The sequence below is a fragment of the Drosophila ficusphila genome, unplaced genomic scaffold (genome assembly GCF_018152265.1).
Source record: "Drosophila ficusphila isolate 14025-0441.05 unplaced genomic scaffold, ASM1815226v1 contig_791, whole genome shotgun sequence".
NCBI lineage: Eukaryota > Metazoa > Arthropoda > Insecta > Diptera > Drosophilidae > Drosophila > Drosophila ficusphila.
The window spans coordinates 19,895,927-19,910,068 of NW_025064737.1; positions in this window are offsets into that span (position 1 = coordinate 19,895,927).

Sequence of the window (14,142 nt, forward strand, 5' to 3'; positions counted from 1 at the left end):
GGAGGATGGCCATTCCTCTCCTGCCATCCGGCTGCACTCACTCGCACGAATCTCGCCGTCCAGGAACTGTGGATCACCCAAGGGGAGGCGACGGGACAGGAAAGCCACTGTGTATTGGAGATCCATTAAAATGCTGGCCCCAATTTCAACAGCGAAGAAGAAAGGCGTTGCTGAGGTTTACCAATCATTGCGGGATAAACTTTTATTTATACTACAGAAATTTTTTTTTAAGAATCATTGTGACAATCTATTAGGAAATGCCACCAGTATACCCTTTAAATTTATTTATATGTTACTAATACATTTAAATTAACAGTTAATCCCTATTGAACGCAAAATACAATCCAGTCAAATATTGTATTTCCCATTTCCCTGTCCTTAATTTTCACTGTAAAATAAAATGTAGGTTCTACAAGCAAACCAAAATTACTTTTGTTCTTTCATTCCGATGAGTTGTGTATGTAAGCCTAGTAAATAACTAAGAAATACTTTTGTATTTGTGTGCGAGAATTGCACTTCACAGATGCTGAATAATTTTCGTTCGGGATGATGATGAACACAACTTTTGATATAAATTGCAATTTATTGTGTCTTTTGGTGAAAAAAAGTGTTTTTGTTTCAATAGTTATTTTTTGCTCCCTTTGCTCTGCATTGTTTTCCTTTTGTCCTTGCGAACAGAACATCAAAGCTGAACCAGAGACTTTGTCATCAGGATTCTCTTTGCCTTTTTGTTTTACTAACCGGTTCGCGTTCAGATATTCTTGAAAAATTCTGATTTAAAACCTCCTGCAGGAATGTTGGAAAAGGGCAAATATTAGGAATATTTTGATATGCTAGTAAAGTCAGAGATTAAAGAATATGTCAATAAGTATTTATTTTATCCCCTTTATTCTACCATGAATCTCTTATACAAACTTAAACATATTTAAGCACCTAAGTTAGTTGCAAATCTTGATTAAGTTGGTCAACTCAGAAATTCCAAATGAGGCAACCACCTTGTTGCCCCGTTTGTTTACGAAATTATCACGATTAATACAATATTTTGATTGCTACCTGAAGGATGTTGTGAAAGCATTTTGAGAAGTGCCACTGCATTTACCACAGCAACTTATCGCAACCACGATTCGAAAAGCCGGAAGGGTATTCATCCCCTTTGATTAGCGCCTGTAAGTCAGAAAGGACATTCCGCTCTGCGGACCGATGTCATCCTGAGAAAGGACATCCTAATGAATATGTCATTGTGCGCGATAAAGTTTTCACTTTATTGTCAGAATTGTCTCGTTATTAACACGAGTTGAGTTGATCAAACGTGGAATGTGCCGTGATAAGAGGCTTAGGACCAAGGACCAAGGACCAAGGGAATTCCAAGACGGGAGAAATTGGCATTCGCATTGTTTTCGAGGGACTACAGCTACTTGGTTTCAAAAATCCAAACCGGATTTCAGTTGGCTTTTGGTGCTTATTATGTTGCATAAATTCTGACACGCAAAGTTTTTTTTATACTGAAAACCTTAACACAAAAAGTGACCGCAAAAAAACTTTGGCGAAATCAATCCGAAATTGTTTCTTTCATTTTTAAGTAACCATAATCAACGGTTTAAAATTTGTATAACTTTCTCTTTAATGATTGGATGAAAAGAAACTGAAGAGTTTTTGAAATTTACGATCCAGTCAACCTAAGTTTTAAAAAGAAAAGGCTTTTCAAGTTCTGAATCCAGAACATTCGTAACAAGATGACCCTGACCTTATTTATTTTTACGAACAATAAAACAGAACCCGTATATCCCATAAGGCATTTAGTGTTTGTGTATGAAAAACAAACTCTTTATTTAGTATTCAAATTGTTGAGATTCGAAAACACGGTCCGATTTGTTATGTTTATGTAACCCTTATTCTTCTCTGTGGTAAGAGAGGAACTTATCACTGCGTTTGAATGGAAAACTGGATTAAAGGTCGCCGGACTTTGCGTCCTGTCAACGATCGTCCCGTCGTCAATAAATCAGGCGGTCGAAAATTCCGTTACAGGACACGGGATTCGTGAGAAAACGTCGTGAAATATCCCAAAGCGGAAATGTTTTTCTCATCCAACCCACGGACCCACTGTCCGGTTAAATGACACAGGGAATCTGAGTTCTAATCGAAATACCGGTTGTGCTAACCATCTTACACCGCATCTGCAATTACTTGTTTCGGTCCAAAAGAGTCCTGCAAACGGGTTTCATTCGCCGTGTTTGCACGGCCATCCATCCGGATATCCGGATATGAATATTAAGCAGCCGTGTGGGTATTTATCTAATCTTAACAAATGACTTGATGTCTTCGTCACCGCTGTTAGCCGTGCAGGACATGCAAATAAACTTTTTACGCAGAGGTATTTATCTGGCGGGTATTAGTGTCAAACTTTTCGGTCCGCAGCATTGACAAATGACAAAAGGCCGACAGGGATTGCTAAAAACCAGACTGAATTTTGAGTTCTGTTTGCTACCTTTGATTTTAGAATTTGTAAGTTACCTTGTAATCAAAAAGAAATACTTTCTTTCTAAGTAAAAATATATCTAAGCCTCTGTTTAAAATGTTTCATAAATAAAATAACATTTCTAGCCAAGAAATACTTTACTAAGTACTTAATATACTATACCTACTATTTTGTTTTATTCTTTGCACAGAAAATCATATAAATTCTTAAAAATATATTAAACTTATATGAATTCCAATAACTTCCACCCCCTGTTTGAAATTAATTCAGTAAGCGGCACAATCGAGTGTCCAATTATTCGCTCTATGAGATGTCCTGGAATCTGTGACAAATCCAAGAGCATTCAGCCTCTCAAAGTCAACCCTTGAAGGGTTAGTTTTCCCACTGACCATCGGAAACTGAAATGCCTAATGAGTTTTGGCAGTTTTAACGACCAACATTGTATCCTCCGCTCCACTCATTATTATAACAACGAAACCCAGCGCGCAACACCTATATACGCGTAAGTTTATATATATATATATATATACTAGGATATTTGACATGTAAATGCCTATAGCTTATATTCATGTGTCTGTATCCGTGGGCTTATGTGGCATACTAAATGTGGGCACTAAGCCTAGTGGAAAACAGGAAGGAGGAGGAGGAGGAGGAGGGGGGAGGGGCATAAAAAACAAACCCCTTCACTTGTTGTTAAACAAACTCTTGCGATTTCTATTTTTCATCGCCGGGCCGGCGGTCACTCTCACTTCTCGCCACTCGAGTAGTGCCGCAGATGGCTCCGGACCGCCTCCAAAGTGGACAGAATTTAACGTTCCAGAGACTCGTTTAATAATTGCTCAGAGTGCGTGCGGTTTCGACTTGGGTTGGGAATATACATATACTCGTATATGTATGCCATTCGAGTGGAATGGGGATTTCGGGTTGGAGATGGGGTTGGGGTCGAAATGGGTCGGCGTCAACCGTGTCGCTAGGCCTGTCGTACGGGACAGGCCCGTAACGGACCTAACCGGACCCAACCGGACAGGACGAACCCGTAACGGGCCTTGCAGGACGCGGCAGGACCTTCCGGGACCTTTTCCCCGGACCGCTGGCAGTTGAAATTTGTGATAGATGCGGTTTTCGGAGGCTGGGCGATGGGGCGCGAGGTGTTTCACACACAAAAACACACAACGATACACACACACACATACTAACACAGAGACATAGATAGACGGAGTGGACAGGACCTTTTGTAGCCTTAACCCCTAAGTGTCCAGAAAAGGGATGAAACGGCTGAAAAATGCTTACGCCGGGTTTCGAAAATGTTATTACGAATATATTATGCGCACATACATAAGCAAACTTTTACTTTTGCCCAGACAAACATACAAACAAACATATAGTAGAGTATAGTATAGTATAGTATAGTATGTACTCTGGTTATGTATTCAAAATTATATGTGTTACAGGCGCGTACACATAGTTTCTGGCCACATGGCCGCCGTATAATATATGTACACGTATTTTCGTGGACGGCCGGACGGCGGTGGTCAACAGATTTGCGATGCCTGGCACAGCCTACGAATGTCCTGGAATAAGGTTATTACCGAGGACACCAGAGGCCGGTGATAAAGGCGTGAGTCCATTTACCCCGGCCACCGAAACCTTTTTGTTTAGTTACCTCTGTTCTGGTTCTGGTTCGGAATCGGGCCAGTAGTGTTTGTTAGCCGTAATGTTGGCTTCAGTGCCTCAGTGCCGAATTAAAAATTGACATACTTATGCATTTTACAGCTCACACGTGGCGATAAACGTCGGGCGGCAAGTCAGATGTGGATCTATATATTATAACTCGGCCATCCCATTGTTCCTGTTTTCTGTTTCTCTTTCGAGGGAAACACACTCCATTCATATGCGATTACCCTTCCTGATTTGTTTTCAATAAAAGAAAGGAATTGCCAGACACATGTTCTCTAGCTCGCCCTGAAATTTAATAACTCTGCTGGCTGGCATAAAGAAATTTCCAAGTCACGAAATTCGTGTGACCTTGTGAACTTTGGTCTTAAAAAGAATTTAACTGATGCCAGACGTTCGGGCAAAGTTTTACTTTAGTTTAGTATCATTGAGCCAAGGAGTCTAGCCAAGAACTTTGGCTAACAAGTGGGACAAAGAGTCAATTTAACCTGTCATTACAAATACACACACTTGGCAAGATTTTTTGTCGACCTTGCAATTCGGTTGGAAAAGTAATGGCAACTATTCCTTTTCCTCCCCCATTACTTTGATAATTGGTTTAACACAGTTGAAAAATAAAATGATTTCTAAAACTATCAGCTTCAATTCTAAAAGGACTAATTTACTTAATTAACAATATTATTTTTTTACAATTTAGATTGATAATTGGTTTAACACAGTTGGAAAATAAAATGATTTCTAAAACTATCAGCTTTAATTCAAAGGACTTATTTACTTAATTAATAATATTATTATTTTACAATTTAGATTGATAATTGGTTTAACACAGTTGAAAAATAAAATGATTTCTAAAATTATCAGATTTCATTTTATTTTCGCTTAAACGGTGTATTTATTCCTCTCTAAAAATTCCTGTAAAATTGACTTGGCCTTCGGGAGTCGCTTTATTGACCATCTTCGCTGGCAGGTGCTGATGTTGGCCAAATCGCTGTTCCTGTTGTTGGCAGCTGTTAGCGGCCATCCGTTTTTTGCTGCATATATGACACTCCATCGCGGACGAGCGGCAAACAACGGGGAAAAAAGCGGACGGCATTGAATTACGGTCGGAGCCATCAAAATTGCACCATATGGAAATTAAGTTGGCAACTGCCGTGATACCGTTGACGCCACTGAGCAGGAATCGCGCAAAAAAATCTGCAGTCGTGTGTGCAAAGGTCAAGCCGGTGGCATTTCACCATTTCACCTTTTTTAGCATTTCAGCCAGTTCGCTGTTACCTTTCGCCGATGCGCCGAAATGCCAAAATTGCGGTGAAACAAAAAGCGCCACTCTCAACCCAAAACAAGTGCAGAGTGCAGAGTGCAGGGTGCAGGATCCAGGGACACAGGAACCAGAATTCAGGGCGGAGTCCTGCGGAAAAAAGCGCGCCGTTTAAGGGGATTTGGCAGTCAGTTGGAAACCGCTTGCTTGTTTGCCCGGTGGCATGCAGCTTGATGCACTTGACCGTTTTTTGCCTCCGCATTTCTCGCCACTTGGCGTGCAGTTCTTTATGCCCAGGATGCGTGGCAGCCCATCCTTTGGCATCGTCGTCGCCATCCTGGCCGTCGTCCTGCCATCCTGCCATCCTGCCATGCGATACTGTCGCCGATTAGGCGGCTATAGACGGGAAAAGTGTTTTGCGAGTGTGTTTTCGATGTTTGTTGGTTTTTGACGCCGCGTAAAAAGCGCATTTTTTCCACTAGGCCCTGCGTTTTTTCCGCGCTGCCTTCTTCCGCTGCCTGCGACCTCAATTTTTCGGTCACTTTTTCTGCACTTTGATGGCTTAATTGGTGAACATTGTTCCCTAACACTCCATTCAGGTGCGGGGGATCAAAACAAACACCAAACTAGTCAGAACTAGTCGTTCACAGAGTTGTTTATTATTTGTAACTGGTAATTTTACAGATAGTAGTGTTTTGATGGAGCTTATATAGTTAGTTGGAAATCATTTTTGTAATCAAATGCTTTTTCTAATACTTTATTCTCATTAAACCTTTTGTATTGGATATAATTAGTATTAGTTCTTTCATATTAAAAAGTAGCTTACTTATTGGCGTCTACCCATTTACTTGCTCTTATAAAAGCGAAAATCCGATCAAGATTTACATATCATCAACCAGAATTCAAATTAAACAACAATAAAAGAAATTTGTTTATGCTTCAACCTATCTATATAAGCTTTATACGTTATTCGAAATCAGAGGGTTGTTTAATGAGTTGAATTTCTAGACAACTAAAACAATTACATTACTTATTCCTTATATCCTCAAACAATATTTATGAGTCCAATTAACAACCTGTGAGAACTCAGTAAAGTAAAGGGCCAGGGGCCTTTGGGAATGTCTAAAACATTATCGATGAATAATTTCCGAATTCGTGATGACCATTCAGAGCGACAAAATAGGTTATTGTGATGTGCGAAATCCAAAGATCGTAGAGTAACAATTACGGGCTTCTGGCTACAGTAATGCATATTGGTATGGCAGGTCTTATTGTTTTAACAAAATCTGCACTACTATTATTTTTAGAGATATTGCTTATCTATTGTCTTGCGAGGACTGCGTGTTAATTGGAGAGGCTTGTGCATGTATTTCAGAATGCATTTTGCGAAAGACCTGCATCCGCAGGGCCTTCGTCTTTGTGCTCCGTCTTGCGTCCGGAGTCCTTCTGAGTTCTGCGTCCTGCATCCTCCAGCATCCTACAGCATCCTGGCCGCATTCACATTCTCGTACATGGATGGCCGCTCCTTCATTTCCAACCGCTGTGGATGCATAATTGCTTACCGTGCAGCCTTCCATCGGGATGAGATGCAGATGCAGATGGAGATGGAGCAGGAGATGCAGATGGAGCAGGAGATGTAGATGTAGATGGAGATGCTGGGCTGGGAAATAGAAATCTGAAGTAAGGAAAGATGCCGGACACGGCAGGACATCTGGCATTGTTCGCATGTGTGTGTGTGTGTAAGCCGGTGCGTTTGTGTATTCGAGTATATTTGAATTTTCTCCTGGCGCTTGGGCATATATGGCATATATATCCATGTGAGTGGGGTCAGTCGACTCCGTCTTGCTGCCATTCCAGGTCCTGTCAAAACTAAAACGCGCCACAGCCAGAGACCAGAGACCAGAGTCCTGAGTCCTGCGTCCCAAGTCCTGCGTCCCGAGTCCTCCGTCCAGACATGAACAACTTTCGCTCCATACAATATCAGCAATTTCCTTCGTTAGTCATTCGTTTCCTCGCATCTCACATCTCCGCCTTGTTGTTATGGCTCCCACCGTCCTGCGAATTTGGGCCCGTCCCATTAGCCCGTTTCACTTTGATGCAGAAGCTGCCCGCCAGGCTGCGAACACAAGAGGGGACAAGGGGGTGTCCTGGAGTTGGGGGAGGTCCTTCGTCTGGACTAGCTGCCCAGCGACCAGCGACCAGCAAGCAGGCAAGCAAGCAAGCAGCAACCAGAGGACATCTCGACGACGACAACTCCTAAGCTCACGTTTGCATGTGTGTTTCCACGGCACATACGATCCCCAGTCCCCCAGTTTCCCCAATCTCCTCCCCCCAACTCTGCACTCCTCCCCTCATGCCACAATCCCCCCGAAAAACCCACGGACACACACTTGGAGTCGAGTCGGTGGGCATACTCATACATGGACACATAATGTAAATGTCCGCAATTTCTTTTTGGGCATCTCTTAGCTGCCGCTGCGTTCTTGCCATTTAGACTGGCCATCGAATGGACGGGGGAGATGGGAACGGTGGGGAAGTCCAGGAGTCCACGAGTCCAAGTGGTGGGTGGGGGTCGCAATGTGGCCTCCTTTCCTCGTTACGCCGCAAATCGCCGGACTGCGACTACGGCTACAGGAATACGGCACTACAGCTATACGGGAATACGGCTACAGGAATACGGCTTTAGGAATACGGCAGTACGAAGGCGCAGAGCAGCGGAGATTGCTTCTGCTTCAGCTTCTGCTTCTGCTGGCGCTGCCTTCGTCACCACTTTTCCATCATAGCACCCAACCACCTGGCGCCAAAGGCAAGTCGATCGATAATTTCCATAGTTGACCACCACTGCTGTGTATGCGAATTTTGAAGCGGACATCTACACAAACACATGCCCAGCGGACGACGGAGCCATCCTTTGGCCACCGATTCCTCCCTCCCCTCCTTTCCCCACCCCTTCCCTTTCCCTTCCTGCTCCCCGCATCCTCGACACCCAGCGACCATCGCCCACCGGCACACATACTCGCACACACACACAGCCGCACACTCTTAGACGTTACAGCGGCGAACTGAAGGCAGAGCCAAGCTTTCTAGTAGCACACACGAACAGCACAGGGCACGTAAATAGCACTGAGATGGGAAATGTATGATTGAGAATCCAACAAAACTATAGAAGAGCTGTGCTCGGTCTAAGAAAGAGGTTCCTACTTATTTAATATAACCACAAAAACAGAAAGCAATTTAAAGTTTGTTATTTTTGAGATTAGGAATCAAGGTATTGTATTCATTTCTAAGTTAGGATTACGTTATGATATAAATTAGAAAAAAAAACTTGACATAAATTAAATACTGTTTGGATACCAATGCAATCCTACAAATGAATTTTTGTTATGCAATATTTTATTATATTTATATTATATTTTTTGAAAGTAAATTTCTAAGATTATCTTTCTTGCTAGATCCATCGACCTACTTTCTTGCCCGCTGCTGTGTGCAGCATCTACGTCAACGGTCCTGGCCAGCCTGGACATCAGGCTCTGGCTATCAGGGATTGCTGCGGGGTGGGCCGAGCGGGCGGCGGGCAAGTGGAGCGGACAGAGTGGGCGGGGTGGTTCGGTGGTTCGCTGGATTGGTGGCTCACTGGTTGGGTGGGTGCTTGGGTGGGTGCTTGGGTTGGGTGGGTGGTTCGGCACTAGGCAACGGCAAAGGCAAAAGCAACCGTGCTGGTCAGCCGGCCCCACAATAAGTAAGGGTCTGCCATGAAGATAAAACGAAGACCAAGGAACGAACTGTTTCTGCAAAATGTTGTTTGCATACGACTTGCGACATGTGAAAAGGATAAGAGTGGATGTGTGTGTGTGCTGGTGTGTGTGTGTGCGTGAGTGGAGAAGGAGGTGGAGGTGGGTCAGGATGTGTGTGTGTGTGTGTGAGTTGCTGTATGTATACGTGCATTTGGATGGACGGAAAAGCGGACGTTGGCGGCAAATACGTGAGTGGGAGTCCGGCGCGTTTGGGGACCTCGGACGACTCGTCGTGGGCAATTGCCACGACCACCGGAGTGGGAGGGCATTTGGGTGAAGGAGGAGATGGAGAAGGCGGAGGCTGAGTGGGCATGGTCAAGCCACGCGGCTGGGATAGACGACTTGATGGTTCGAATGGAGATGGAGTGGAGTGGCGTGGCGTGGCGATGTGGAGATGTTTAGAACGGAGATGCGGAATCGGAGGAGGAGGAGGGTGAGGAGGAGGAATCGGAGGAGGTTTTCCAGAGCAACGGCTACGGTTCTCGAGCAGCTTTTGGCGGAGTGGGTGGCTGGGCGGCTAGGTGGTTGGGCATCCAACTGCCAAGTGGGTGGGTTTTTCGGGTGGCCAGTGGTCGACGCAAAGATGTACGCTAGGCGATTGTAAAATTTCACATTTTAGAGAATTAGACGTTTACTGGGATACACAAACACACGCCCACACACAAATATACCTACACACACACATACTCGCACATGGAAACACACATGTCCGGCCGGCCATCTATTGCTTAAATTTAAGAATGTGCATATATACAGATTCTGTGTATGTAGAGAACCTGTGAACAAATTTACGTAAGTGTGAGGGGTCTTCGCATATGTATATGTATTTTTGGGTTTGGCTCTGCGAAAGTTTGGAATCTTGTATATAAGTAGTAGATGCCACTGCCTTTCGGGTATGTATAAAATATCAAAATTTTGCTTAGACATTAATTTGCCTGCGAGTCCACTCCGATACACAATCACCCGCACATGCATCTCACTTTATATATACCTATATATAAATATATATAAGTACAATCTAGGGAGTATCGGGCTTATGCCGGGCTCTAATATTTTCTGATTGTTGTATATTTAAGATTTTGGGCAGACGTCGCCTCCTCGCAATTTGCCGCATCTTGCAGTTTTGCACTCAAGTCATCCAGCCGCCTTGCATCTGTAATACGTTTTGTAATTAGTCTAATGTACCTTCTCCTTGCGGCTGCCATGGGGATCCAGTATGCGTTATTTCTCCTCTGCGAGATGCATATTGGTGCATCTAAATATATTTTGCTTAGGCTGCAGATAATTACTCAGACGCAAGAACAAAGGAATCAAAGGGTTCCCTGGCAAAATAATTGGACTTGAGTGTTTTTAAAAACTGGTTATCAATATCAACATGATATAAACCTACAAATAACATGAATTTAGAAATTACTCTATCTCATGTGATTTAAAGATTAAGATCTCAGATAAACACAAACATGCACCTCATTTATTTCGTATTAATATCTAAAGTACGCTTACAGGTAATTCAATCTGAATAGCCACCATTAAGGAAGTCAGTAAACAAAAGCAAACAGACTTTATATTTTTATGTTTCTTTTATCGATTCTCGAAGGTCGGACAAATCGCCCTAAAACGTCACAAGGTAATAACATTTCTGTCAGACCGTCAACGAAAGCCGAACCCTTCGAATACCGAAAAAATCGAATTCTTTCCGAGCTGTCGTAACATTTTTATGATGCTCCTTACACACATGATGACCGTATTTACATATATTTACGACTTTGACACCCAGTGATACACATAGTAAACTTAATAGACAGATCAAATTTCCTAATCTCTTTAGTAGGCTATTAATAGTAGGTTTAATAAATTTAATATTGTTAACTGAAAAGTAAATCAATTGCAGTAGTTGCTTAATTACAAGGTATTGATGTTATGTCCATCTCCTGTTTTCAACATAAATATCGTTTCACTTGCATAAAAGACAAATATTGCGTATACGACAGGGTGAATGCATTTCATATTTACTATATTGTGAATAACTATTAGCTAGGAGGAGATGTCTAATCAGATTAGCAAAATAGGTTGAACAACAAGTCTACAACTTTTTAGTACTCTGAGTAAGTCAAGTACATTTTTAAAATCGCGTATACGACTCGTTGTACCTAGGAAATATGTTAAGTATCAAAATATGCTGAACTAGCTTATATATTTATAAAGAATGCAAGCACTGAATAGAAGAGTTCAATACAGACTCCACCTAACTTGTAAGCCATGAAATAAACTTTTTTCTTTTGCCCATTTAATCCGTTTGCAAAAAAAGTGGTCCATAATCAGTTCGGTGGCCTTGAACCTGGGCCGTTGACGCCTTCGCCATCGCCAGGAATGTGTAACATCCTCATTTGAGGTTCAAGGTTATGATTATTTACGACAAAATATGTACTTCCGTACATTATTGCCTTCCATATACGCCATATATATATGTGCACTCGTATTGGCCTCGCACATCCACATGCACGTGCACAAGGATATGAAGATGGGGATGAGGAGGAGGGGGTAAGCAGAAAGATGAGGGGGAGGAAGATGCCCATTTATAACTAAGTACCTACTTATGGAGCCCGCTGGCGGGAGGCCGGCAAACGGCATAAATGCAGCTGAATGCAGCTCATTATCATTTAAATACGCAGTGTGCTGGCCTAATTTGCCGGAATGTATATGTGTGTGTCTTGCTGTGTCTGCGTGTGTGTTGGTGTATTGGTGTTGACTTGACTATTTATGAGCCAAAACCAACAAACCTGCTCCAGTCGAGCACAGAAACACGAACACACACGGCATATACTACTCGGCCTGTACATAAATGCAATTATAGGGACATTAATGTGCACATAATTATAATGCACATTATAACGTCTAGCCACATAGCACAATTCGCTGGCCAAGTACATATGGTAGATATAGTACGTGCGTGTCCTTACAGGAAGTCCGAATTATAGTAAATACTTGGTCACTCAACCAAGTAAATAAATTCACCGAAGCACATGCTTAAATGAATGAGTTGTTTGATTTCATTGTCAATCGGAGAGCTCAATGGCCTTGCGATTAAAGTGCATTGTATATATATGGCATAATATGTTGTGCCAGTCACACATTATAAGTCAGTTAAATAATTGTGCTATGCTTAATTAGCACATCTCATTCTGCTAATTTGGCCTGTTTGTCTTTGGATTTTCCCAGCCATTAAGTTCACACAGAGCTCTGGCTTAAACAGACAGCGATTAAGTTGTTTTGTTGGCCAGGAATTTTCAAAGGGAAGTCCAAGGAAAGAATTTTTAATGACCTATTAATGTGTGGAGTATTTAATTTAGTTATCGTTTTACATTTAACAATGAAATATATATAAATATAGATATTTTAGAATTTTCCTGAATTGATTTCTTCTTCAACTTGACAATTTCTATCTTAAAAGAGCTCTCGCCTTCCTTCTTGATTTTCTTTAAATGTGATACACTGACGTACTTTTCCACCATAGAATTATAAGCGTACGGTAAAAAGGAAAGCGTTTTTCTTTTCAAGTTTTCACTCTTTGCCAATGCCGCAATGTTTTTTATTCTATTTGTCGGGTTCAAAGTACAATTGAACGAAATCGAAAGTTTTTTTTTCATTTTTCATTTTATGTGTGTTCTTGCTTACACTTATATGGCCAACTAACTGTACATAAACGGGGGCCTTGCCCCATCTATTTGGGGGGCAATGGGGAGGGGCGAAGGGGGAGTGGCACATACTTACTGTTTGTGTGTGCGAGTGGAGCAATAAAAATGTTGGATTTAAATTATTGCTTCACAGCGAGCCGAAAGAGAACAGTGGACGACCGCAGGAGGATGTCTGGAAAAGAAGTGGGACAGGACTTCAGTGGACTGAACTGGACTGGACCAAGGACCAAGGATCCAGGACCAAGGACCAAGGACCAAGGACTAGGGACCACCTTTTTGTAACCTACTCCCACTGTCTATGTGTGCTGCTCTATGCTGCTGGAAAAATAATGTGATTCATGTCCTTGAATCATAAAACCAATTTTTTTTATTCCAACTCCTCCCGTATGCTTTTGCCAGTGTGTATTAGTGTGTGTGTGTGTGTATGAGTAGACTGGGACTCCTTATTTTTTTCTTCCTTCTTTGGTTTTGTTTGTTTGCACTTTTTTCGAGCAGACGTTGTCTATATAAAAATATATATTCCATGTCATCGTCGGGCGGCGGTGCGGAGGAGCAGCTCCAATGCCAGACAGCCTGGACTTGGGCCACTGGATCTGGGCTAGACGAAGCCGGCAATATCCATTTAGGTGACTCAATGCCAGTAGAACGGACCAATGCTCCAAAAGTCCTGCTTGTGTGCCCCCTGTTCACATGTGGCGATGTGGCACTGTGGCAATGTGTGTCTGCACTGGAGCAAGGCATCAAACTTTTATATTTGTTTTTATATTCAATTCAGAAGTTCCAAACACCCTCAGTTCCTTTCCCTTCTTCCCTCCGAAAAAGGACCCACCATCGCTCTCCGTTACAAATATCTGTTGCTTCTCAAACACACACGCAAACACACACACACACACAATCGCATACACGCACAACCTGATGGGTTTGCATACTTAGTGGGATTTTTTCCGATTATTTGATACTGAATCCCCATTAATGCATGCACGTTTACGGCCGTAATATTTGCCGACTTGGAGGATCTTGGCAGACAGTCGGCCATTGTGTTTGTGTGCCCTTCACCCAGACATTCACATTCAGAGATATACGAGTTCAACTCTTTGCACATATGGTCGGGATACTATATGTCCGTATGTATGCACACTCCTCCTTCCTTTTTTTTTCTGCTTTCTGTTATATGTTTTTTTTTTTTTGCTCCCCCCTAAACACATACTTATGGGTATGTGATGAAATCTATGTGTATATTTGATT